This window comes from Anolis sagrei, chromosome 4, assembly GCF_037176765.1.
Source record: "Anolis sagrei isolate rAnoSag1 chromosome 4, rAnoSag1.mat, whole genome shotgun sequence".
Taxonomy (NCBI): Eukaryota; Metazoa; Chordata; class Lepidosauria; order Squamata; family Dactyloidae; genus Anolis; species Anolis sagrei.
This window is the reverse complement of record NC_090024.1, coordinates 187,046,382-187,073,499: the sequence shown is the minus strand read 5'-3', so window position 1 is coordinate 187,073,499 and position 27,118 is coordinate 187,046,382. Positions and strand designations below refer to the sequence as shown.

Sequence of the window (27,118 nt, the reverse complement as noted above, 5' to 3'; positions counted from 1 at the left end):
CATAGGATGGTAAAACATCTAGGCTTCTTCTAGGCAACGTCCTTGCAAACGGCCAATTCTCTCACACCAGAAGCGACTTGCAGTTTCTCAAGTCGCTTCCGACATGGAAAAAAAACACCCTCAAATGTAAAACAAAATAAAAAGAAACTGAAAAGAAATTCTCATCTAGGGAGAAAGAAAGAAACATAGAAAGGATGTGCAAACATCTTGAACAAGCATTGTTACTGTGCTATTCTATCTCCTGCAAGAAAATTTCCACTCACCATTACATTTGGGCAATGAGCATACTATTGTTCCAGGAGCAAGCAGCTCTATAGCATTAAGCAACATTTTTTTGCCAAGGCAAAAAAAAAAAAGTCTATTGTAAACTTCCATGCTGTTCTCCTCATGTTAGATTACAAAATGCACACAAATGTAATTTTGCATTTGTAATTTATCTTGTAAACTTCCACAAAACAGCTACTTAAATCATTCTCATGCATTTATATCTTCCAGGATATTTAACAAATGTAGATAAATTGAGTAATTAATGGTAAGACATAATTAGGAGTCTAGTTAGTGGTATATTGTTTGGTAACAGGCAACTGAACCAAGGAAAGAGATAAGGTGTATGAAGAACAAAGAAAAAACCAGTTTATTATCTGAATAACACAAGATGCTTCCACAAGAAAAGTGTTATCTAGAAGCACAGTAAGACAGCTAAATGGTACACCATTTGGAGGCATTTATTTTGTCTCATCAAGTTCAGCTTGAATTACTTATTGAATTAATGCCATCAATGAGAAACACACATGAACATGTTCATCTTATCTCATCTGTCTCTCCAAATATGATCGTTCATCACTAAGGCAAGGCAGGGCAAGTGTGCATATGGTACTTTTCTCCAGCACAGTGATGCTGATTTGATGGCTGCCATTTTCTTTTTCCTGACTGCTTGAGTCATGGAAGCTGCCAAATGGTCTACAATGATACAAGATATCCTGAGGAAATAAAATGGTAACCAACATCAACAATGTTGTTGCTTTTACTATGGATGATAGACAAAGGAAGGGCGGGAGGGAGGGAAGGAGAAAATAAATACATTTTTAGAAATGAATTTCTAGAGAATAAGAGTCATTACTCCTGTCTCTACCATAAGTTTACTTTATAATTGTACTTGCACTCTGCTTAGCAAAAGGCCAATCTTATAATCTGCAGTAATGATTAGAAATAACAAAGAAATCCAGTTGGGTGGGAGAGAATTGCTAAGGACAATTTTGGGAGGCGGAAGGGCAAAGTACCAGGAGGTTCTGCTCCAATCCAGGTTACTGATATAGAGATCTAAAAGACAGAAGCAAGACAGTATCCTTGTGAGACAATTCAAATGACTGTGCCACATGAAATTTTGTGTGTCATGTTTCCTAAGCCAGATTTGCTGCTCCTTAAGGAAGGCAATAGACTGTATAGTTATCACCTGAAATGGGATGTAATCCCTCCCACAAACTATACAACCTACTACCTCACCTCCACAAAGCAGGATAGAGGCTTCATATGTTTTGCAACTGCTGTTAGAACTCTGAGGCATTCTTGACTCTTCAGGGCCAAGTCTTGCTGCATTTTCAATGTGCAGAATCCTGGGCTGGGCGTCAAAGTCTTCTTGTCTGCAGCAGATGATTTGAATCCAAGTAGACCAGCATCAGGCAAGGATGGTTGCATAGCAGCAGATGACTTTACTGTCTCCTTAGGAAAGACAGTAGATTGTATAGTTAGCTCAGAGGGAGAATAAGGCTCCACAACTATTCAATCTACTACCTCAGCCTCAAGGACAGCATCATTTTGTTGATAATAGATGGCCAACTTGACAAGGTAATAGCTAAGAAGGACAGTGATGGCCTGGTGGCTTCAGGAAAAGGAGATTGGTGAAGTGGAACCTGAAAAAGGAGAAGATTATGAAATATAAGTAAATGCAATCACATTGAGGCAAGCTGTTTCCTTGTCTAGAAGAGACATTAATTATTTTATATTTTACGGTAAACTTATATAATTTGACACTGTATTTTAAAGTAAAGTTTATTAATGCCCATCTGATATTTAAGTATATTATCTTCCAACAAATTAAAGAAATCATTTTTAAAATTTAGTTTTAAACACTTTATCATTAAAATACTACCAGCAACCATAAAAACAGCTGCCTGCCAGAGGCTCAAAATGCACAGAGCTAGTATGATTTTCCTTGGACACGAGTTCCACAATCCCAACACTATGGCAGAGAAAGGCCAGCCTTGCAGGATCACCATCCTAGCCTCTCGGGGCAAACTCAATTCTTCACAAAATTCACACAAAATTTGGTAATTCAGTTCTCCAGTCAAAATATATTTATTGGAGGGAAGTATCTATACATTTTCAAATAGTAATGAAATTAATATCTAAATAGTATTGGGAATATTACTTGCAGAAACATGTATACCCAGCACAATTTCACTGAAAGATGCATACAAATTTCCACACAGAACCATAAATAGAAAAAATTGCAAAGGGAGAGAAACCCAAACAGAGAAGAATCCATCCCTAATTTGCTTTGTTCTAATTTCCACAGACTTTCTTTTAAGAAATAGTTCATGATATTGGAAAGGAAAACAACAGACCACCTATAAAGATGAAAGCTGTAAAAAAACAAAACACAAGCACATAAAGGACTGGATCCAGCAGAATCTGCCTTCTATGGACAGAAGGGTTTACTCACAGAAGGTGCTTTTAGGAGTTTTCCCCTTACACCACAATCTACCCTATTCCCTAAAAACGTTTGGAAGGGAGAAGGGGCTGCCATGGGGAGGATGGTATGGGAATTATACTTCTGCTAGCCAAATTGCCCACTCCTGAATCAGTGCATTAAATGTTGAAAAGTCCTGAAGAGAAGAACAATTGACTATTTTTTCACAGTTCAGAACTAATTTTGTGAAAATTTGTACATTTTTTATTTATGCAGAAAATGATTGTTTTGGTGCATAAAGCAGTACAATAATAATAATAATAATAATAATAATAATAATAATAATAATAATAATTTTATTTCTTACCCACCTCTCCCCATGGTTCTAGGCGGGTCACAGCAAGATAACACCTATGTGCAGAAAATGATGTTTTCTTTGTAAATCAATTGTGTGAATTGTTTTGCAAAATAAATTTCCAATTGCAGAATTTTCTGTGAAGAAAATAGTATTTTTTTGCAGAAAAAATAGTATTTCTACTATTTTCTCTGTTGAACATTTCATATGCAGTAGTGAAGAAAAATATGTGGCTTCCTGTGCATAAATATTATTATAATAATCATTGATATTATGTTTATGTTTATTTATATCCCACTTTTTCTCTCCATAAAGGAGCCTCAAAGTGGCTGTAGTTTTTGCAAAACAACCACATGTGTTTTTTTTCTCAGAATAAGTCTTGAAGTATGAATAGGCTTCAAAAACTCTGTAGTTTTTGCAACTGGAAGTGTATTGCTAAAATGACTTTCCTTCAAGAAAATTAGTGAAGAGCAGCAAATTGCATTTTTTCAATACCTCCAAATCAGCTTTGAAAGATGACCACTGTACCTATTTATTTGGTTAATAAATATGCTGCCTTTGGTGACTTTGATAGATTATAGCACTAACCTAGTATGCAGCATTAAGATGTGTGTAAATCTGGTATGCAGCCAGCTGAAGTTGGAAATACATAACTTAAAATACAATTTTCTCTTTTCTTTGTTAAATTAAAAACTGTGATCCAGAAGGAAAATCTCACAGAACATATTACATAGGTAGTCTTTTATTTGTTAATTCAGAGTTATTGCATTCATTACCAACCAATGGATGCAGCTGTCATGATAGCTAACATACAACTTCATTATTAATCTCTTTGATTTTGGGGAGAATAATAACTTCAAGGGTGCTGTGTATGGTATAAAAGGGGATGAACAACATTCCCTTTTCCATTTACCTGGGAGTAAGGCTAGCTGAATGCAATGTGATGTTATTTTAATTCGTGTGTGAAGAGGGAAGGTGATAGGCCATGTGCAACCTGCAAAAACCCTCCCAATGTGTTTCTCATCCGCCAAACCTCATGTTGATCACTTCTGGTTTGAAATGGGGTTTGGAATTGGGTTGAAAAATGGGAAGATGTGGCCACTGAATATTCCATAGCTGTCTTACTCTGTTCTAAGTGGACTATGACAGGATTGTGCAGTATATTAGCAAGGTGATACTGCTGTAGAAATTAGTATTATTGCTAACTAGTATATTAACATAGGGATCACAACCAAAACATAGGAAGCATCAACATGGTTAGATATTCACTCCCCCACATCCCAATAGTCTTCACAATTTTGAGGAGATGACAAACTCAGACTCCAGGTCCCTTTCACACTACAGTAGAGTCAAGATTATCCAATATAAATGGGCCAGCAGAACGTTGGATAAGCGAAAATGTTGGATAGTAAGGAGGAGTTAAGTAAAAGCCTATTAAATGTCAATTTAAATTACAATTTTACAAATTAAATACTAAAACACCATCTTTTACAACAAATTGACAGAAAAAGCAATTCAATATCCAGTAACGTTATGTAGTAATTGCTGTATTTACGAATTTAACACCAGAACATTGCAATTCATTGAAACAGCTGTGGATCCGGGCGGGAGACACACTGCGTTAGATAATACAGAACGTTGGATGAGTGTAGGTTGGATAAGTGAGACTCTACAGTATATAGTTAAGGCACAATTTAGCTGCTGTGGCAACATCCTATGGAATTTTCAGTTTACAGAGGAATATTTAGACTTCTCAGACAGAGGGCTTTAATGCTTCACAAAAGGACACATGCTGGAATTCCATGAAATGCTGCCTTGGAAGTTAAAATAGAACCATAGTGCTATAACTGTATAGTGTGTAAAGGCTTAGCAGTTTAAGAGAATTGAAGACAATTTTAGATAAGATCACCACTACAGTTCATAACAGGGTGGAACTATAGGGTAAAGAATTGCAGTCCTCCAGGGTGATCCTATGGTAGCCTTCAGTAGAAACATTCTTTAGAATTGCCTGAAAGACCTGGAAAATTTCTATTTAGGGTTTGCTTCATTTATACCCTGCCTTTCTTACCCCGCAGAGGACTTTAGGTGGCTTACAACTCTGGCAAAATTCAATGCCACTTAAAAACATAACAATAAAACATATCCCGCCAACTTAAACAATTAAAGCAGTTGAGCAAATAAAACACATAGAACAATAAGCCGATTAAAATATATAAAGTGTATAGTTCCATTCATCCATCATCCTTGCTCATAGTTCTTATTCAACCAGGTCTTTAGTTTTTTTCTGAAAAACAGAAGAGGTGGGGGCTGCCTGCTGTCACTAGGGAGGAAATTCCAGAGCCAAGGGGCCACGATTGAGAAGGCCCTCTCTCTCATCTCCACCAATCACGCTTGCGAAGGAGGTGGGATTGAGAACAGGGCCTCCCAAGGTGATCTTATGTTGGCTCATAAGAATCATTTGGGGCTTTATAGGCCAAGACCAACACTTTGAACTGGGCTTGGTAGCAAATTAGTAGCCCAAGGACATATTTGTTAGATACGGATAAGTGAAATAGCAGCACTGGTCCTGCTTTACAGTTGGTGGAATAGTCAATAACATAATCAATATCATGATTAATCCTTTTGCTTTGGCATCAATAGTCAATGTAATAATCAATATCACATTAACTGTAGTCAGTTCAAGTACATTTAAGATACATATATATATAATTAGATATTTAATAATAATAATAATAAAGTGTAACTGGTGGGTTTTGTTAATAACAGGAGAAAATTACACAAAGTTGATTACATTTAACTAAGAATTACTTCAATTTCTGCCTTTTGGATTTTAAAAATTAAATTAAAATAAATAATAAATAAAATAAATAATGCCATCTCTTAAAATATCTGGCTATAGGGGAAAGTGGCCTGGAGCACCAATGCAGTTGTCCACCTCTGGATTGGCAAAGGAGCAAGAATCGCCTGATATAGTCAGATGATATCTCTCAGTGGGAATTAATTGGTGGGAGATTGCTTTGTGACACGCAGAAGGGGGAGAACGCTTCTTTCCCTCTCTCCATTTAGGATGATGTCATCTAGGTCTCAGCATGAAAAGAAACAACAGAAGCTGTAGCTTTCAGCCAGGGAGCAAAACAGCCAGGGAGCAAGATGGACAGAGAGGCTGAGTGAGCTAAGATCGGTGAACGAATGAATTTGCCTCTCTAGAGGCAAGGTTTGCTTTGTTGTGATGTTTTACGTGCTTGCCTCAACCAATGCTCAGCATGGAATATTGGTAAATAAACTCAAGTATGACCAGGCATCTGAGTGGTGCCATTCCACAGAACATTTCAGAGAGGCAGGATGCACAAGTAGGTTCAAAACATCCTTACTTTACAGATAAGAAAAAAAAGAAGTTGTGTATCATAGAAGTTTCACCAAAATGTTAGTTATTAAACACAATGGCTACACAAATCCTCTTTAGAGCTGCCACCTGTCCATTTTAAGTGAGTGTGCTTATTTTTCAATCCATCCCTAGTGCTGCAATAGTTTTATATATTTACCATATATTTGCACAAGATAGTAAACAAGAGAATTATTCATTGCACTCCTGCTTTTTTCCACTGTGAAACTATTATTCTCAGCATTGAGTGCTCTAGATTACTGCTTCTAAAACAGTGGGTTCTGATCCCAAATGGGGTCCCCTTAGCTCAATGCTGGGGTCGCAAACAATTCAGGAACAGTAAAAGTTTTCTGAATATCACCTAGTGGCTGTTTAAGGCCCCTTCTATGCCGCTGAATAAAATCCCACATTATCTGTTTTGAACAGGAATAATAATAATAATAATAATAATAATAATAATCTTTATTTGTACCCCGCTACCATCTCCCCAAGGGACTCGGTGCGGCTTACATGAGGCCAAGCCCACAGCACATCAATAAACAAATAATCAATGCAAAACAGTTAAAATAAACTCAAAATCAGAAAATACACATAAGCAATACACAATAACAATAACATACAACATTTGAAACTTATGGCCGGGCCAAATGTCAATGGAGACTTGGATAACCAGCAGATATTGTGGGATTTTCTATCTTAATATTTATTTTATTTATTTCGAACACTTGTACCACATTCTTCTCAACCCTCTGAGGGGGACTCAGGGCAGCTTCCAGTAGGCAACAATTCAATGCCACATAATAAAATACAAACAACCAATAATTATAATAGTTAAAAACATTAAAACATTAAAACAATATACTTACAATCTACTAAACTATTACCAGTCTGGTGGCCATTATCTAGTCGAATTCTGTGATTGAGTACTCCATTTAACTTATCCATAATCCATTGCCAAGCCATTGTCAACACTGTCATTTTCATTTCTGCCTAAATACCCAAAGGCCTGGTCCACATCCATGTTTTTACCTTCTTTCTAAAGGTGAGGAGGGGTGACAGTGACCTAATTTCCCCAGAGAGAGAATTCCACAGGCAGGGGGCCACCACCGAGAAGGCCCTGTCCCTTGTCCCCACCAAGCGTATTTGAGACAGAGGCGGGGCCAAGAGCAAGGCCTCCCCAGAAAATCTTAAACTCCAAGGTGGGACATAGAAGGAGATATATTCTGGGTTATATGACTGTGTTGAAGGGTCCTTAGACATTTACATGAATCTGCTGTGCAGTGTTTACAGTAGACTCTGCAGAAGATGCTTCAATTGCACTTCAGAGAAAAAAAAACCACCTGTTTAGCAAGCCTAGGAAATTCTGACTTATCAATAATTGCTTGATTTTTATACCTATTTTATATACCTATGTACTTGGGGTCACACAACAATTTCTTGGGTGGAAAGGTTTTGCAAGTGGAAAAAGTATAGAAGATCTGCTCTAGACAAAACTCTGGTTGTTCCTTAAAGCAACATTGCAATACAGGACAAGCAGCAGTACTTGGAAGCAAAGTGCAACTCATGCGAACTCTCATAGCAACAGCAAGAAGCTGAACTATTTTTAGTACAATATTACAATGGGGGCCAGAGGTGCCAACTGTAATCAGGACCCTGCCTTAACAGCATCAGTACGTGCATAGTAGAAAACAGCGACCACACAGGACATAGTAGCTATAGTATGTAAAAGAACCAGAAAGTCACATAACTGGACATTATCCAACCTCACATTTCTAATGCTATAAGGCACATCCATAGTTAGATATCAAAAGCCCAGAGAATGAACACAGAGACTGAATAAAATCCAACACAAAACAGAAGTATAAATGTAAGGAATCTAATACAATTGCAGTACATTAAAAAAAAAAATCAATATAGCAATAACATTGGCCCTGCAAGAACTGCTCTGTATTCCAATTTGTTTCCAAGATCCATTGTAGGTTCTGGTGCTGATCTACAAAACCCTACATGACCGAAAGACCTACTTGGATCCAACAAAACTCCTGGCAGGTACAAACCTGCCAGATATTTGAGATCTTCAGAGGAGGTCCCATTATGTGTCTCAACACCTTGTGGAGTTAGGCTGCTAGGTACACACAACAAGGCCCTCTGTAGCACTGCCTTTCCTGTGGAACTCGCTGCGCAAGGAAGTTAGGCTTGCTCCATCTCTTTGATTAAGCTTCTGGCACTCAGCCAAAACAGTGCTGACTGCCAGAATGGCATTCAGTTTGAAACCATTGTTTTAACTGTTTCAAAACTGGATTCTAGGATTGATTTTAATTTGCTTTAAAGCTTTTAAGGGGCATATTTCATTGATTTTTATTGGTTCATTGCAATTGTAAGCTGTGAAGTGGTACACAAATACTTTAAATAAATAGATAACAAATGATCCCAGTTCCTTTGCTCTTCCTCAGATAGTGAGTTGCATAGTTGTTTTTGTGAACATGTGGAATATTTCATGTTTATATGGAAAGAGAGAGAAGGGGGTTAGATCTTCAAAAAGTGACTTAATAACAAAGATGGCAACTTAGGAACAGGGGTATTGTTCTGATATCCAGCCCATATAGATTGATCTTTCTTTTTGATCTGCTGTGATCCATAACCTGTAACATAAGAAGTCCCAGCTGCTGTAATTCTGGACAGTATAGGCTAAGTACATGCACTATTTGGATCATTGAAGGTTGCTAGATGTTCACTATGTATTGTATTTTGTGGTTGCTTTATATTGTTTGACATGTTTTTATGAATTTTGTTATTATATTTAACTATGTTGCATCTCGAGTTTGTCCTCATGTAAGCCGCCCCGCGTCCTGTCGGGGAGATAGAGGCGGGGTACAAGAATAAAGTTGTTGTTGTTGTTGTTATTATTGTTATTATTATTATTATTGACACAAAAACACAGTATGTCACAGCAAATGAGATATATATGCTAGATTTCATTTGTTGTTGTTGTTATTATTATTATTATTATTATTATTATTATTATTAAGTATTATATTCAACTGTGCAAAAAAGATGTGCTTTCCTTCTGGCTAATTTTTTTAAACCCAAATTTCCCTCCTGTCAACTTAAAAAAATATTGCTTTCAATCCCACCCTGGACATTCCATAGATATATAAACCCCATTTTTCTAGTTTCCAACAGACCTCACAACCTCTGAGGATGCCTGCCATAGATACAGGTGAAACGTCAGGAGAGAATGCTTCTGGGACATGGCCATACAGCCTGGAAAACACACAACAACCCAGTGAAAGCCTTAGACAATACATTGCTTTCAATTGTTTAATTTAACTGGCTGAGTGAGAAGCAGGACAGGAGAGTATGCAAAATATTAGCTCGGTAAATATATTCGTGGAGATCTGGCAGGAAAGAATTACAGTTTATGGCCAAGAGAGCTCTTTACTCCACCCTTCATCTCTAAGCAACATATTTGTTTGATAAGGTTTAGCCAGAAATAATCACCATGCTTCCATGCCCTCTGGAATTTCTGCAAAAGAGCCCATGTTTTATGTTCATGGGCTTAAAAAAAATCTGTTTGAATCTTCAGAAAGAGCACAGAAAGATTTTCTTTTTTTACTCAGAGCTAAAAAGTTGAAGTGTTGTAGCAGAGTGAGGCAAGGTAAGAGCAATACAGTTTGCAAATACTACATTAAAGATTGGGAAGGTTTTCAAGATTTTACTTTTTTTTTTTAAAAGCAAAGCAGCAGAAAGAAAACTTTTCTCATTATTGCACGAAATCAGGTGCTTTGGATCCTGGCTTCCTGCACAGTTCTAGGGGAGCAAAAGATGTCGCAGCTGCGCTTTCCCTATGGCTTGGTATCAAAGCACCATTGTCCATGACCAGCATATCTGATTGAATGCCTTAGAATGCGACCATTGGCAATGCCAGAAAGTCTGAATGCACTCAAGGCAGCTATTTAGTATGCAAACAAACTCGAGCTTTTGTGAGATCCTAAGCTCACCTCGAAACCAAACGGTTTTCAAGACAAGTTTAAAAAAACAAATAAAAAAGCTTCAGGTGCTGTTTTGGCTTAATAAAAGAGTTTGGCAAAGTATAAAACAAAGAGTAAAACAGCTCCTTTAAAAACCGTGGGCGCTGCTTTCGGCTTTTGTGCAGTCACAACCCGGGCAGCCACTGCCAAACTGATCTGGGCATATTTTGCCGAGAGAAAAGTGGTGCCAGCGTCTCTTAAAATCTTTTCAGTGCTTCAAAGCAATCGCTACGCTGAGAGACAACCAACCTGAAACAAAAGCACCGTATTGAGACAGCTGTCTGCATTCCTACAAAATGGCTGACAGTCAGCCATTTTGTCATTTAGATTTGCTTATAGGAGGTCCGCGGATATTTAATGTTAAGTTCAAGCGACTGGTTTTTAATCACACTGCAAGAATTTTTAAAAAACACATTATTGTGGCTGTGGTTTCCATTCTTTGAATGTTGAATACTTTCTGGACTGTATTCTCTAGGAGACTTATGTTGTTGTTGTTTTTAAAAAGTTTACCTAATATCTTAACTATTGTGTGCATATAAGTACAGGAGTGATTTTTATTTTTATTTTTTTTCAACATTGAGGAATCACAACCAAAGAGATGTGCTGAAAATCATTGTAACAGCAAACCCACTGACATGGATGCCTATTTTTTTTTGCCTTTGTACAAAAGTGTTAACAAGCACGTGTAAAGTATCCTGCTACCATTATTCCATATTAAGCAGAAATGTGGTAAGGACAACAAGTGCACAAGTACAATGTTCATAGCCATAAAATAAGACCTAATCAGATACTATAAGATCTAATCAGATGCCAGTGCAAAGATCAGCTTATCTTGTCTCTTTCCTGGGTAATAGTCTGCAGGAAGCAAGGCGTGTTGGCCTTAGGGCAAGACAGCTTGATTCTTCTTTCTAAATAGATTTTCAGTTTGAGGACATTCAGAGGAGGGAAACCCTGTCTTGCATTTGCTTGTATGGATTCAACTGCTCTGGCGGTTAAAAAAAATAAGAAGACATAATTTTGCCATGATTCCTTCTCCTATACATGAATCATCCCAATTCTCTTTCTTATAAAAGCCTTGTAAACATTCTCACACTAGAAGACAAATACCGTTTTATTAAGAATGACCACATAATGCTTTCCATAAAGAAATACTGCAAATGTGGATCATGGGGGGAAAAAAAAGTAGATAGATAGATAGATAGATAGATAGATAGATAGATAGATAGTTGCACTTACCAACATACTGTCTGGGGTGTTCTGGGAATTATAATTCACAATATCTGCATTGAATTGGGTTATCTGAGTCCGCACTGCTATATATTCTAGTTCAAAGCAGATAATGTGGGATTTTATTCAGCTGTGTGGAAGAGGCCTAGATGAGTTTCATGGGACTTCATTGCATATAAGTACTGTTATAGCTGCAAGTATCCATGGCAATTTCACTGTTCCTATCAGCATAGGTGAGGCATGAATTGTAGTTCCAGATTTGATAATATCTGTACAAACGACCCACTTTTAAATGTAACATACTCATTTACATTGCAAAAAAGTGGTTAATGAACTCCCGTATTTACTCTGTTCTAATGCTCACCTTTTTTGACTAAATTACTTTCCCAAAATTAGATTCATGTTACATGGTAAATACTTTTTTGAGTTTCAGTGTTTTGAAAATTGAGATGCGCATTAGATTCAATGGAACATAAGTCTTGAGTAAATATGGATAATTAGACTTTCAACTTTTCAAAACTTGTGCAATGGGAAAAGCACACATTTTTATTATTTTAATAATACTAGGGCATCTTAAGCCATATAGAAAAAATACTCAAAAAGTATCTTTCTGTACAATAGATAGAAGAAATTTTGAGATGTAATGTTGAGAACATTAGTATCTGCCTCATTGTCACAATAAAGCATCTTTCATTCTCATTTTCTACTTTGCTTTCTCCCATGCTGCCTAGATGTTCCCTGCCTGCTGCAGATAAATGTCTTGAATTACATGAGATGGAGAAAACACTTTTTGTATTCCCTTTTGAATTTACTGTATGGAATTTTAAAACAACTGTCTAGATGACAGGCAAACTGCTACAAATCCCATGCCACCTTTTAAGCCATGTAGAGAATTGGTTTGCTATTTATTATCTGTATGTTTTGTACATATCTATGCATCCATATACATGGATACACTCTCTTCCCCTCCTTAAAGTTTTTTGTCTTTGAAATATTCATCCATAAAATATCAATGAACTGCTTCTTTTTGATCACTAGCTTTTCAATAACACAGGACAGAAACATCTAAGTTATAATAAAAAACACAAGTACCACTGAACTGTTTCAGTTCTGGAGAAACACGAGTATTTTAAAATACGTAGAAATTATAACAAAAAGTTATCCCATGTTTTTCATATTGCCATAGCATGAAATGTCATTGCTGTCATGGTTTGTTACAGGATGTACAAAGGTTACTACAGTATTTTATCTCTGTTCTTTTTATGAAACTGTGGCACCCAACAAACTACAACAGTTTGAATATTTATTTGCCTTGAACTCAGGGAAATAAGTAGGTATATGTAAAATGGTCAACAGATGTAGAGTCTACAATGTAGTAAAAAAGATATAGAAAGATTCCCATAACTAAAAGACAACCAAATCCTATTTCCAGGAATGAAAAATAAGAAAGAAAGTGGGATGTTAACTCCTACCTTTGAGCATGGCCCGGTACGATCGTATCGATCCACCACATACAATTATTTGCTTAATCAAACAACAATTGAGGATACAACACGGGAGAAACATAGAAGAAAGACTGTTTCCTTTGATACTGCAAACAAACCTTTCCAGCTGGTTCTAGGCACAGTCCCACAATCCTGGCTGTACCGGGTAACATTACACCGATACACAGTAGCTCAGTTTGGCAACCCAGCTTATTTGCAACCCCCAGCATGTGCCAAAACTACCCACATGTGTCTCTTACTCTGGTTTTATTCCACACAGCTTTTCTCGGTTTTCTTACAGATGGTGCCATGCAGAGATGAAAGAATTAAGTTCAAATATGGCCGAAGATACCCAAAAGAGCCACGTCCCAGCCTCTTCTCTTCCCCTTCCTGACGGAAGATGAGTTGGCCAGGCAGCAGCCATTTTGCTTCACTCAAAAGCGTGAAAAAAAGGAGAGACAGGAGCCAGGAGATGCATTTGAGCTCAAGTTAGGAGAGAATCATCAAAGCTCCAGAAATATTTATCATCACTTGCTGCTGTTGGGCAGAACAACTACACCTAAAAAAGATCGGTTTCAGAGGTTTCTAGCATGTTATTGCTTAGGAAGTTTGAATCTGCTGATCTTAAAGGAGAAACACATCCTTCCCAGGACTAGATTTCTGCTGGCACAAGTAGAAGCATGATTCAGCTTTTATATCTTAGCCAAAAAGACACACACACACACAGAAATTTGGTGGAAAAAATCCCAATGGGAAGAAAGCAGGGTAATGAAAACCACGTGGCTGTGTCAAACTTTACTGACCTTCCCTCAGCAGGAAACTGCAAAAAAAAAATGTCATTAAAGGCACAGTAAGGTTCTCCTCAATAGAAGGTCTTCAGCCAACTGGGCACTAAAGCTTCTAGATCGGTTCTCCTGCTACATGAAAGAAAACCTATAAAGCAAACTCTAGCTAAGGTTGCTTTTCTTTTCCCCCCCCAAGATAAGATCACACCATTAATTGCAGTTTTAATGTGAGGACTGGATCTTGTGCTAGTTTATTCAGGAAATATTATATTTTGCATAACATTAGAGAAAACTATGATACTCTAATTGATTTGAATTGCCAAATGTAGTCTTTTGTGAATGATACACTAACATACCTGACATTTATAATAATAACTGTGCAAATCCTTGTGGTGCTTTTTTCAGCCCAAACGGATTGCTAAGATCAGCCAAATGGCACAAAATCAGGCATGGTAATGCTAGCCTTTTATGCTACTTAGTACCTTATCCATGTACTTGCCTCCCAACCCAGTATAGAGTACAGTGTTCCCTCACTTACCGTGGGGGTTCCGTTCCAGGACCACCCACGATAAGTGAAAATCCGTGAAGTAGGGACACCATATTAATTTTAATATTTATACATTATTTTATATAATTTATATATTATTTTCTTACCCGCGTTTCCTTACCCGCCTCCCAGCCCATCCCAAGGGCTCCTCAGCCCTCCGCAGAGGCCTTCCCTGCAGTGCCTCAGGCTGCCACACTTCTGGGGTCCCTGGCCTCCCCAGCCTCCACTGGACATAAATATTTAATATTTTTATTAATATTTTCAAAAACCTGCAAAACAGCGAGTCCACTAAAAGCGAACTGTGAAGTAGCGAGGGAACACTGTATTATTGCATCACTGAAGTAGCATCTATCTATCTATCTATCTATCTAGAAACATTATATTTTAAAAATATAATTGTCCAAGGTTGAAGAAGTCTTCTTCTAATTATCCTTCCGAAATTCAGATAAGGAGTTATTATCTGACTTAGATAATGTGCAGTAACAGAATTATTGTGGCTAAGTAGTCCTTCAGAGGTATTTGTGGTAATGGAAATGTGTATTTTACTGAAAGCAATGTAATGAGGAATGACAACATCTGCGATCAAACACATATTCATCTTATGCCTACTGTTTCTAAGCAAGAGAAATGTTTAATTATCTGGAAAGTATTTCTATGCATAGAACCCCTTTCGGAACTGGGGTGCTTAAACATAAAGATACAGATTGAGTACCCCTTCTCTGAAATGCTTGAAAATGTGGGTAATATTATTTATTTACTACATTTATATGCTGCCCTTCTCACCCTGAAGGGAACTCAGAGCGGCTTACAAGATATAATTGTTTCAGATTTGTGTGCTTATTTTCTTTGGACTTAATTCTGATCTTGATCTAATACAAGTAAGACACAAGGAGTCATTCAATAGGTGTTGCTATGGCTGGGCAGCTAGGCCGTTGAAGTACTCTCACCACAAGGCTGTGTGGCCATGGAGGCGCCCTGCCCAGGAGTTGTAAGGCAGCAGGGCTGAAGAGGTGTTGCTATGGCCTTGCGCAGGTGTTGCTGTGGCCAGCAGTGGGCAGTTAGGCCATTGAAGTACTCTCACTGCGAGACTGTGTGGCGCCCTGCCCAGGAGTTGTAAGGCAGAATTATTATTAAATATTATTTCAGAATTTAAAGAAAATTTGAAAAACTTCTATAAACATCATGGCATATCTTGGAGGTGGGATTCAAATCTAAACATCGAATTCATTTATGTTCCATATACACTTTATAGAGCTCAATAGAAAATAAATATCTGTAATGCCAATGTGATTGTTGGATGGACACACCTGAATAGAAAAGTGTTTGGATGCTACTGTGCCAAGGACATTGCATATTACTAAAAATAAAATAATTTATGAAATTAATGTGGGTAGAAATTGCTGAAGAAATCATCAGACGTTGGAAGTGACAGTATTACAAGGAAAGAATATTGTGTGTGAATGTGTTTATTGCTGGAGGCTTAAAATCATTAGTGGTGTTTCTGAATTATCTGAAAAAGGCATAGAAATTTTTCAAGGAATGTTCTCATAATGGCTCACATTCTGTTGGCAAAATGTTAAAAATGCAACTATGATGTAGACAAAGTATGTATGACAGATTATGCTAATAGACACATCGACATAACTTAAAAAAACACACGAGAAGGAACAAAATGCACAGTGGTCTCATAACAATAGCCACTGCATATTTGGGAATGCCATAAGCGTTTGGCAGGAACTATCATCAGTGAGGTAAATGTAATGTCATCAAGGACCAACTTATTCATTTAGCAACATTTTAATTTACAATTTAGTAAAACAGGATTAAAAAGGTATGGTCTGTGATAAGTTTCTTTCAGTGAAGGATGCTCTGGAAGTCTTGATCAAGTAATTCTTTCAAATTACCCCACAATTTGCTGTTTATTTTTTCATTTAATTCTGCTGGTAGGACCTTCCTTCAGCTGGAGAGAACCTTGTATTGCTAATGGTAGATTCATTATAAATGAGAAGGTACTTGCTCTGGGAACAGACTCCAGGTTTCCTCACAGCAATGTGACAACGCAGCACAGATTAACTCTGTAATGTAGGTTACTTGACTGTGCCAGAGAATAGGTATAAGATGGAATACTAATTTAAGAAAAACTGGTGCTTGGCAGAACATGATGAGGTGATGCTATAGAACCAAAGGTTTAGTGAAAACATTAAAGGCTACTTTTTAAGCAGTTAAGTGGACATGGAATCTATCATATCCTTCCAATGAGTGTATCACAATGAAAAAGAAGAAAAAAGATGAAATTCTCAAGACCACTGAAGTTTATAACCCAGCCCTGCATCCCTCTTGGGAGGAAGTCAGGAGATGATAGTCTTCTTTTGGGGGTAAAACAGTATTATTTGGGGGTGGGGTGGGGTGGGTGGTGGGTGGGAATGAGTTGAAGATAGGAATGGAAAGAATATATGATTTCTCAATGAAAAATAAATTCTTGCAAGACACCTGGATGAGAGAAATCTATACATGTCAAGATTTTTCACCATTGAAGCTTATGTCCAAATTTGCCAGTGGTCAACCATGTAGGATTTTTGGAGGAGGATACTATTGGGATTTTCTGCATGGGGAAATTGTTTTTGTCCAGAAAAGGGGATTTCTGTGCACCACAAGCTTACTTCCTGTGCAGAAAATTCCTATCTTCTGTGCAAAGTATTTTTTCTCATTATAAAAATGCAGGCTTATTGAGTTTGTTTGATTTGTGAATATTCTCTGAAAATTGTGTATTTTTGAGGAGTTTCTCATAGTGGAGAGAAAAATGTGTGAATTATTTCTTCTAAGTGGCAAAAATGTATATTTGTAGTTGTGGACAAGGGTTGTGTGTGTCACAGAGCATGCAGTAATGATAGAAATAATGTTTTCAATTGTTCAATCTCATGCTGAAAAACAGGTTTTCCTATAATTAAGAACCCTTAGGAAGAATCAGTGAGAATTTTGCACAATTTTCTCCCGATATTCAACACCCCAAATTCGTCCTCTGAATAGTTTGCACAAAATGGGTTCCTGCGTAGAAAATACTGTTTTCTGGACAGCGAACTTTTTTTTTTTTACCAATTAGAAAACAAGTTTATTCCACAGAATAATTCTTGTGCATGATATTTGAAGACAGGGAGAATCTTGTATGCTGTAGGATAACAGGGAGAGAAAACGACTTTAACATTTTGTTCTCACATCCAAAGATGAAATGGCCAAAGATATTGTTGAAACAGCTTCCTTAATTCCTTCCAGGAAACTTACTGGAAGCAAACTATACAAGCCAAAGTATAGTTGATTAGCAAAAATCAGTACAAATCTTTTCATAAAAAATGTATCATACATAAGGTACTGAAAGGAAAACCAGTAAGAATGTAGCAAGAGGAAAGAGGGTGCCTATAATGATTAATTCAATTGACTTCTGTGGTAGATCTTTGCTTAAATAACTGCTTTTGAATGTTATGAGCTCAAATGTATTATAAATAGAAAATGTAGAGCCTCTTGTTTTCAATTTTCTACAGGAAAAATTATCTCTCTGTATATTTTTCCAGATGGCGGGTGGGAATAACTGAGCTGCTTGTGGACCCATGTGTGTATGTGAGATGGTGTGGAATAGGACACTTTCTCTAGCCTTCATACAGTACTGTTAATCACTATGTAGAAAAAATTCATTAAGAAGCCAAGTCATAATCAGAGCTGCTGGTCTAATCCCAAGAGTTCAGTATCCCAATTTCTGCTGTCTTTAATTAGAGGTTGTGTATTGCTCCTCTTTAAGACAAGTGATCACACTCATTGGCTAGTAAGGTACTTGGAAATGCTGGATTTTAGAGGCTAAGGCTCTTAATGAGACACCATCACCATAAGATTGGTTTTTCCCAGTTTTCCTAGATGTGAGTTGTGGTTTACATCTCCTATATTTACATCTTCCAGATGTAAACCCCCATGATTGTGGTCTGTGGTCCACATAGCTAGCATGTTTTGAAAATGCCCAAGTGCTATGAAGAACAGGTGTAGTGGGGAATTGCCATTGAAAGACTAATTGGGGTTTGAGAAGAGCTTCTGGTCATATTTAGAAAGGATAAACTTTCTCATAGAACCTCTTTTCTGCTCAGCATTTTTAAAGTCGAAACAATCAATCTGTAAGATTATTTGCATAGAGATGCTAATATTCTGAATATGAGAATATGTTGAAATACTGTATATGAAAGTGTATAAACAAGAAAGACAATTTGCACATCAAAAGGAAAATGGGCATTTCCCCCCAAGGGGTTAATATGTAGCACATGTGCCTTAATGATTATAGCATGTTTAAGGTAAGACATGGACCAAGATCCTACACCATGTTGATAGATCATAAGTCCGTTCAACTGTTTCCCTGGTGTGCAACCACATTTGAGGGCCTACTAGACAGTATTCTGTCTCCCTGTCCTCTCATCAGCTGAAAGGATGCTTCCAGGCTCATTCCAGCTGCTCTTGCATGATGGCTCCCATCTTCCCTTGGTTCTCAAGGCCTGCTTAACCAACCTCTGAAACTGCTTAGCATGTCATTCAGATGTTGATGTATGTTGGGGTGAGGGCCTTGTAAAAGGAGGTACTGGATACCTCCTTCTGCAGAGTACCCCCCTCTATATATGTGGCATAACCTGTTAGGTCTACATCTATACAATACATACCACCAACAAGATGCTTCCTACAGTGTTTTAAGCATAGACGTTAGTTATTTACTTAGTTGAAATGTTCAGTTTATCACATGTATTAGTCAAAAAGATGATATATTAAATGCAACAAAATAAAGTGCTGCCTTCACAATCTATAAAGGGAAAGCAAAAACTAATATTGATCAGCTAGACAAACACAAAGCAGTACAACATATAGGAACTCTACACCTAATCACAATGATTCAAGTAGCACTAATAATGGGCATTTCTTGACTTAATTTTAGGTCATGTTTCACATACAATCCATTTAAAATGCCTGAACTGAAATAAAAATATACTACTTTATATGAACTTTAAAAAGGGTTTCTTAAGCTATATGGAGGTAGTTGTTAGTACGTGCCTGACTTGAGACTTCAGTCTAGATTTAATACTTTTTAAAAACAGTCTTAGATCTCCTTGTGTCCTAGTCCAGCAGTGAAACCATTACACCACACTGGCTCTTAACTAAATGTATACTAATGGTATATTATTGCCTCCAATGTGCCATTCACAAATACGTTTTACTGCCAAATAAGTTTGTCTCATTGATACATGTGCAAGCAAATGGTCAAATTGTAACTATCTTTAATTTATTTTATGGCTGAAGTTTCCAAAAGTAGGGTTTTAAATTCTGTGTCTGTCACAAAGAGTGGCCACAAATAGTACCAAGATTTGTCTCTTTCTCACAGAAGTTACAGCTACGATTCTTTTATGTGGGCCTGGCTTTTCTTGCAGTGACATAAAGGAGTGACACAAAGGGAATTGCACAGGGCGAATTAGGAGCAAGACCAATTGCAGTTATCATGGTCTAGTACGTAGAACCTGTATCCTATGCATTTTAAGGGATTAGCCTTTGACAGAATCACTACCTGTGATTTTACTCTGCCAGACAGGTAGGGCTGAGTTGTGTGACTTTGGCCCTCTTCCTTAGCATGGAATGAAGTACCATTTAATCATTTCCAAATAGTATTTACACATTTTACAGTTCTATAGTATGAAATGTAAAGCGAGGAGTATCTTAAAAACAGCTTTCATTTTGCAATATTATTAAAAGAAGGGTTTAATAGATAACCAATGCATTATAGCAGTATGAGTGCCAGCCTAGGATTATAGAATAGGGTTTGAATGACCACTCAGCCATCGAGTGACCTTGGACAAGGTCGTGCTCTCTTTTACCCTAGGAAAGCAGCAAAGGCAAACAAACCACATCTGAATAAATCTTGCCAAGAAATCCTTATGATATATGTTGGACTCAACTTGAAGGCATATAACAAATACAGAGTTGAACAATATTTTCATTATTCAATCTTTCTTTTTGTCATTAATTTGTTAAAGTCACATTTGTTTCAGAATGTACTCATTGTACTCTCATTTGTTTCATTGTTCCTGTTTGTTTTCATTAGCTTGTTTTCCTTTGCGACTTGTCATCTCTGGCAGCAACATTTACATGGCTGGTCCTGATGGTCATTGTTTGATTTAGCAATAGCTAAACAGAAGCATGGATCTCAAAGTGCCTTTATATGTTTATTAAAAATTGGCAGGTCTGTTTTGGGAAGTCATGTGCATTTGCTTTAAAAGTTTTTTTTTAATGCTATGCATTGTTTAATTGTATTTTAATGATTACATTTAATAGATTTTTTTACTTCTCCCTTTATAAATGTTTTTAACTTTTCTAAGTCTCTTTGAATCCCAGTTTTGGGAGAAATGCAGGATATAAATGAAATAAATGAAATGTAATCTGGGCAGATTACAAATGGGGGCCTAGACAGAGAAGGGTAGTCTATTCTGGGGAGGGGTGGGCGGGGGGAGTTGAAGGAGGAAAACAATTTCCCCCATTTTCGCTGCATATTCCTCCTCTCCACTTCCCATTTCATAAACAAGCGTTGTTTCCACAATGGTGACATGGGAGAGGAAAATAACAGGAAAACGATTTTACTCCTTCAACCCCCCCCCTCCCAAATGGACTATCCTTCTCTGTCTAGGCCCTCTTTTGGCCTCCATCCGGATAATGAAATAGTACCTGAAATAATAAAAATTTTAACAAGGAAAATTAACAAAAAGTTTATAAAGTATACTCTGGAACATCTTTTAAGATTGGTACAAAGAGAGGACCATTTGTAACAATTCCTCTTTTCAGAACAAACAGAAATTCAATCAATCCAATATGTTCTGAAACAGATGCCCAGCTTCTTAACGTATGTCTCTAGTGATAATTGTTAACTCTATAGAAGTCAGGTTCTTGGATAAAGTGACAAGAGTTCTGTGGTACCTTGACTTTGGATACTTTTTGTAGTACCGATTTTTGTAGGTCAATATCATGGGATGTGCTTGGAGGCGAAAATGTTATGTTACCACCTCTCCTAAATGCATTAGATGTGCTGTAATATCATATTTATATGCTAAATTGTGCATTCTACATGCTTTGAAAAACATGCTTTGAAAAACTTTCAGAAGGGCCTACTGTTAAGTCACTGAGATGTGAGACACTTATATGAGATGGCAGGTTTCTGGGTTTGAGAATCAAAATGAGGAAGTGACGTCTGTTTCTCTGCCTTTGGTCAACTATTGAAAGGTCTGGAAAATGACCACATAAATTGGTAGGAATTCTAAGTTTAGACATATTGCACAGTATATAGACTAGGTCATTTGTAGGATTTTTTTCTCATTATTGATTCATTAATATCCTATTTGTCCTTCAAAACTTGGCACAAGTTAATTATTCATTTTCCAAAATTATAAAGCCCGAAATCCTCCAAAATCTGAAATTGTCCTTGTGGATGACTGAGATAGTGACCCCTTTGCTTTCTGAAGGCTCTATGCAAACTCTGGGAGTCAGTGTATTATATAATTTTCAGTCTATGTGTTTAATGTGTATATGAAACATAATTAAATTAGTATTTAGAATTGGAAGTAGGTCTTCCAGTGTGATTCTATGATGCTTCTGCCCAAGTACAGGCAAAATATAGGGTTCTCTATTACCCACATTTTCAAGCATCCACAGGTGTGTATATGTCTTGGAATGTATTCCAGATGTTGTCTTGTACTACACACTATGCTGTGTCCCTTTAATGCAGAAGAAAAAAATACCTTTTTTGAAGTACATCTACTAAAATCCTCCAGTCAATGTAGCTATGGAAGATACAGTCTGAGAAAAATTGCTTTCCCAATAGCTGCGGGAAATCCAGCACAAGTTCACTAAAGTGGTGAAATATTTCACATAGATGTTTGGTAACACTGAGAAGCGAATGAAAGAACTATTCCAATTATGCTGAATGTTGCCTTTCTGTAGGAATGAGATTAAAGCACAAAATAGGACTGGAAATGTAAGAGAACTTCAAAAAGTTACTTGTTGGACTACAATTTCCAAAAATGAATATATATCAAGCTAATATATCAATAATACATTCCAGCTAAAATCTTCTGGGAACTATAGTCAAAAAGGAACTTTTCTACATTCTGGAATATAATCCTCTAATTCTGAATTAATGAACTATGTTAGTATCTTTCTGGAAAATCACAGGCTTTTACAATTCTAGAATTATACTACCTCTGGGCAGGATCTATAACTATTAACTTAATGGAGTAGGGAAAGTCTAATAAGATCAATCGATATGAAAGTGCCAGACCTTTAGCAGATGACAGTATAGAGAGTGCTGTGTTTCCTCCACCTGAGCTAACTTGTTTTATAACAGTAGATATCCCGAATCATTATTCAAGTTTCATATTTGGAGGTGAACAAACATGTTTGTAAAATGGAAGTGATTATCTGGTATGAAAGATTTATCCAGCCTTCTCCATTTGTTCACAGACTCTTTCTTTTCTATCACATATTTCCAAGAACTGAATGGTAGCAATGAAAGAGTACTTTGGGTTCTCAAATCTGGTTTCCATGGCAGACTGTTGGAGAAAATGGAGGAAAGGTGTGTATATAAAAAGAGGAATATGAAAAAGATTTAAAATGGAGAGGAACAAAGCATAGTAAAGAAGAAGAGGGAGAAAATAATTGGTTTGCAAGAATGGCCTTTACATGAAATAAAACCACAGTGGGGAAAAATAAATCATAGGCAAGTGTTTTGGCATGGAAGAAGATGACAATAACAGAATTGTGCATATAAGTTATATACGAGGAAGAGGCATCCAAATTCTACTTTGGAAACCATGTCGTGTAGTTTTAAAAAACTACATGAAAATTCACATCCCTCCCCAACTCTCTCTAAATATAAATTTTGTATGCATCTTTCCTTAATATATTTAGCTTTGCACACAAATTCCTAAGATATATGCATTTTTGAATACATAGTCCCTTAAATATACATTTTGTGCACAATATTTGCAAAATTTGGAGAGACATAGAATCCAAACAATAACTGTGTCTCCATCTGCACACTAGTCCAGGAAGAATGAATTCATATTAAAATGTAGAGTAAATGAACTTATCCAGCATTTCTAGATCTTACAAATGCACACAGAGAAGAAAGAAAACCCATATTCCTGCTCTCATCAGCAAGGCAAGGGCTCAGTGTGGGTTCAGCTGCAGGTGATGATGAATGTTGCCTCATTTTTGATGTACATACTGGGATACTATTCAGAGAAAAATTGAACCAACAACCTTTTAAAGCTAGCAAAAAAGTCACATGCATGACTGAATAGAAAGGATGATGCAATAGTTTGAAGAAAGGAATTCGAAATGAGAATTCCACCAATTGAAAAGTCTGACGATTTGGAATCAAATCCAGTCACTTCGGGCCTAAGCAAGCTTTTTTGCATATTGTTATCAAGTGATAAAATAAAAAATAAAATAAAAAGTCTAGTAACTTTTCCCTCCCAGGCAATCTTACTACTTCATCATACTAGGGAATGAATCCACTTTAAATCCGCTTTCTGCCTCCTGCAGAATTCTGGGGAGGCAGAAAGGCTGTTAAAGGCTCCTCCCTAAACTACAAACCCCAGAATTCTGCAAGAGGCAGCAACCAGATTTAAAGTGGATTCATTCTCTAGTGTGATGAGGTATTTGGTGTTTTGACACTACCTGAACTGGACTGGATTCAGTGATCACCACTTGATATAATTTAGATACAGTGACAGCAAAATAGTGTTTCAGTGCAATATAAATCTTTAAATTATTATTTTAAGAAAAGGAATGTTGAGCATGAGTACGTGCAAAGAGTAATTCTAGATCAAACCAAAGGCCTGTCTAGTCTAGTTCTGCTTCTACAGTTACTAAGCAGACACTTTTGGAAGCCAGAAATGAATTGCACTTGTATATCTCCCACTTGCATTTCTCACCAATAGTGTAGCATCTCTGAACATATACCTATTGTGGCTAGTATACATTCCAACCAGACATTTGCTTCCAGTTGTGTGAAGTCATATTTTGTCTTGTTGAGGCCATCATACAAAATTTTTATGGATCCAAATAGATTCCTGTCATTTAAATGTGGTGTCAGTATGGTTTTAAAGATGATATTTAATAATGTTTTGGTCTTTGAAGAGACTTTGAATAGGATAACATAGTGATGGGTATGTGTATTGCAAGGAAAATCTACATTCCAGTTGAAAAATACTTCTATAATATCACATGCCATCCTGAGCTTCCTTTCTACACATTTAAATCAATAATAAATAAAGTCATCAGTTTGATACTGGATAGACATACCCCTGTGAACATTCAGGTATTGTAGAAAGAGTTGTTGGCATAATTTACTGAGGACATTAAAAACACAATGTAGTTCCTGCTTCCATTAGAGATAGCAGAACATGGACATCATGGTTCAAAATGGTGGATGCACAGCAAAGTTATGAGCCTGGTGGCACTAACCTTAGTTCACAAAATTAAATACTGGACGGATTGCAAAATAAGAGTCCATTTTTCTAAATCCTTAAAGACGGAGGCATTTAGAATACATAAATTAAAAAGGACAAATTGGATGCATGGAGAAAGAGATGTTTAACAATTCAAATTCAGGTTCTTGTACATGAACTGTTAACTGAGAAAAGAACTGCTGAGAAAAGAGGATGATGGGTCTCCATTTTACAAAGATACATCTTTATCTTAAACTAAGCCTCGTGGGAAGCCAGGAACGCTAGTGCCAGAACTTTGTCTCCACCACAATGGAAAGCAAGGGACCCAGAAACAGAAGCAAAGGGCCTCATTCTTAGAAAGATTGGGGAGTTCCCTGGAGCAGTCTATAAGAGCATTAGTTGAAGTTTCTGCACTATTGGATCACTCAGAACTGGATTTCTTTTTTTGCATTCAGCATATGCATCTAGCAAGCCATGTTAATGTTTCTTTCTATTTATTCCTCTGGAGCATAGGGTAAAAATTGCCACCCATTTGGGGGCCTTTGTTAATAACAAAACATTTACAAAGAAGCAGTTACAGATGAGAGGAATCTATTACTCACGGGGAAACAATATTCTTTTGTTATAGGCAACAGGGGCCTAAATTAAGCTTGACATAAAGAGGCCAAATTTACAGACACACGGCCCAGCCCCTGAGCTCCATTCCATCAATGTAAATTGGGAGGGGATCTGTTGGGTTATGGTCTACCAGAGTTTACACCCATAGCAAATGGAGGAAGAAGCTATCTTTAACAAAAGGGCAAGCCTTCAAAATAAGTCAAGGTGGGCACTTTGAGAAAGCATCCATTTTACTCTTTCCAGACACCATCATGATGTATCTGGATTTCTCCCAAGTAATGATGTCATCCTCTAAAACCTGAAGGAGACCAGAATCCATCTAACACCCAGAGAATAATTCTTTCCTCACCTTTCAAGCTGCAAATCTTTGTTAGGTGAGCAAAAAGAAAAAGGCAACAAATAACATATCTTTATCAAAATAACAAACACGGAACAGTTTATAACTAGTTAACATTTACAGAATGCTAAAATGAATTTTCCTCATTCTTGAGGTCTCCACATGAAATTTCCCCAAATCATTCCCTAGAGTGATGAATTGTTATTATCCGGTTCTTCTGTTACATCAGCTTTGCCGAATTTCATGTCTTCAAAAAGGAATGTTTCTTGCCACGTCTTTCAACATTGCAGAACCATACTCTTTTAGCAAGGGCTGCCATGTTGAATTGCAAGTCTGATATGATTCAACTCTTTCCTTTCTCCTGCGCAGGATGGCAAAAATCCAAAAAATATTTCAAATCTACCCTTCCAAAATCTAGAACCAGAACGGTTTGAGAATCAGAAGATCATCCTGATCTAGGCATGGGCAAAGGAAATAGATAACAAAATCTACCATCGGGGTTGCTTGTTTTCTTTTAAAAGAAAATATTTGTTTCGCCATACAAAAAGCGGGTAGGCTAGAGCAAGGAAGCGAGGGTTTCGCGGTAGCAAGTGCCAGAACATTTGGACACATAACATGGCATTTTCAAACATTTTAAAAAAGAGCTACATTTGATTTCGTACCAGAAAGAGATGTGCCGTGAAGGTTTTTGTTGCTCACCCGCTGGCTTTAGTTCCGATTATCTGGACAATCATCAGGATTTTTTTTCCGGAGAAAGGCCACTTTGAGTAAGACAGCTTTTTCCCCTTCTCTTACGTTCCCTTTTCCTTCTCATAGCAGCTCAGCGCCAAGAAATGGGCGGTGCCTGCATGCCAGGCTTCGTCCGAATGAGACGCCAAGGCCGACAAGAGGCTGGCACAAAGGGAAGCTGGCAGGAATTCCAGCACTTGGAACCCTTGGGTAGCGTGCCTTGGGGATGGATGCCTTTTATTAACACAGTCTTTGAAAAAATACTTTTAAAAAACCCATCCCAATCCATTGACTCTTTAGGAGCTAGTGCATGAAAAGTTTTGTACAAACAACCCTGCTAAGGACAAAACTACCAACACAACACCCCTTGCTTTTTCTCTAAACAGATTAAAACAAATGGCTAATTTCCCCTCTTCCCCA

At 37.1% G+C, this 27,118-nt stretch overlaps 1 long non-coding RNA gene across 1 annotated transcript; it reads right to left on the bottom strand.

Moving 5' to 3' along the window:
• Positions 1-609: 609 nt before the first annotated feature.
• On the bottom strand, positions 610-26,818 carry LOC132773726 (uncharacterized). Its single transcript, XR_009631339.2, has 3 exons — positions 26,632-26,818; positions 1,504-1,910; positions 610-980 (listed from the first exon to the last, which is right to left on the bottom strand). It is a non-coding gene; the product is annotated as an uncharacterized lncRNA (long non-coding RNA).
• Between the last annotated feature and the right edge of the window lie 300 nt (positions 26,819-27,118).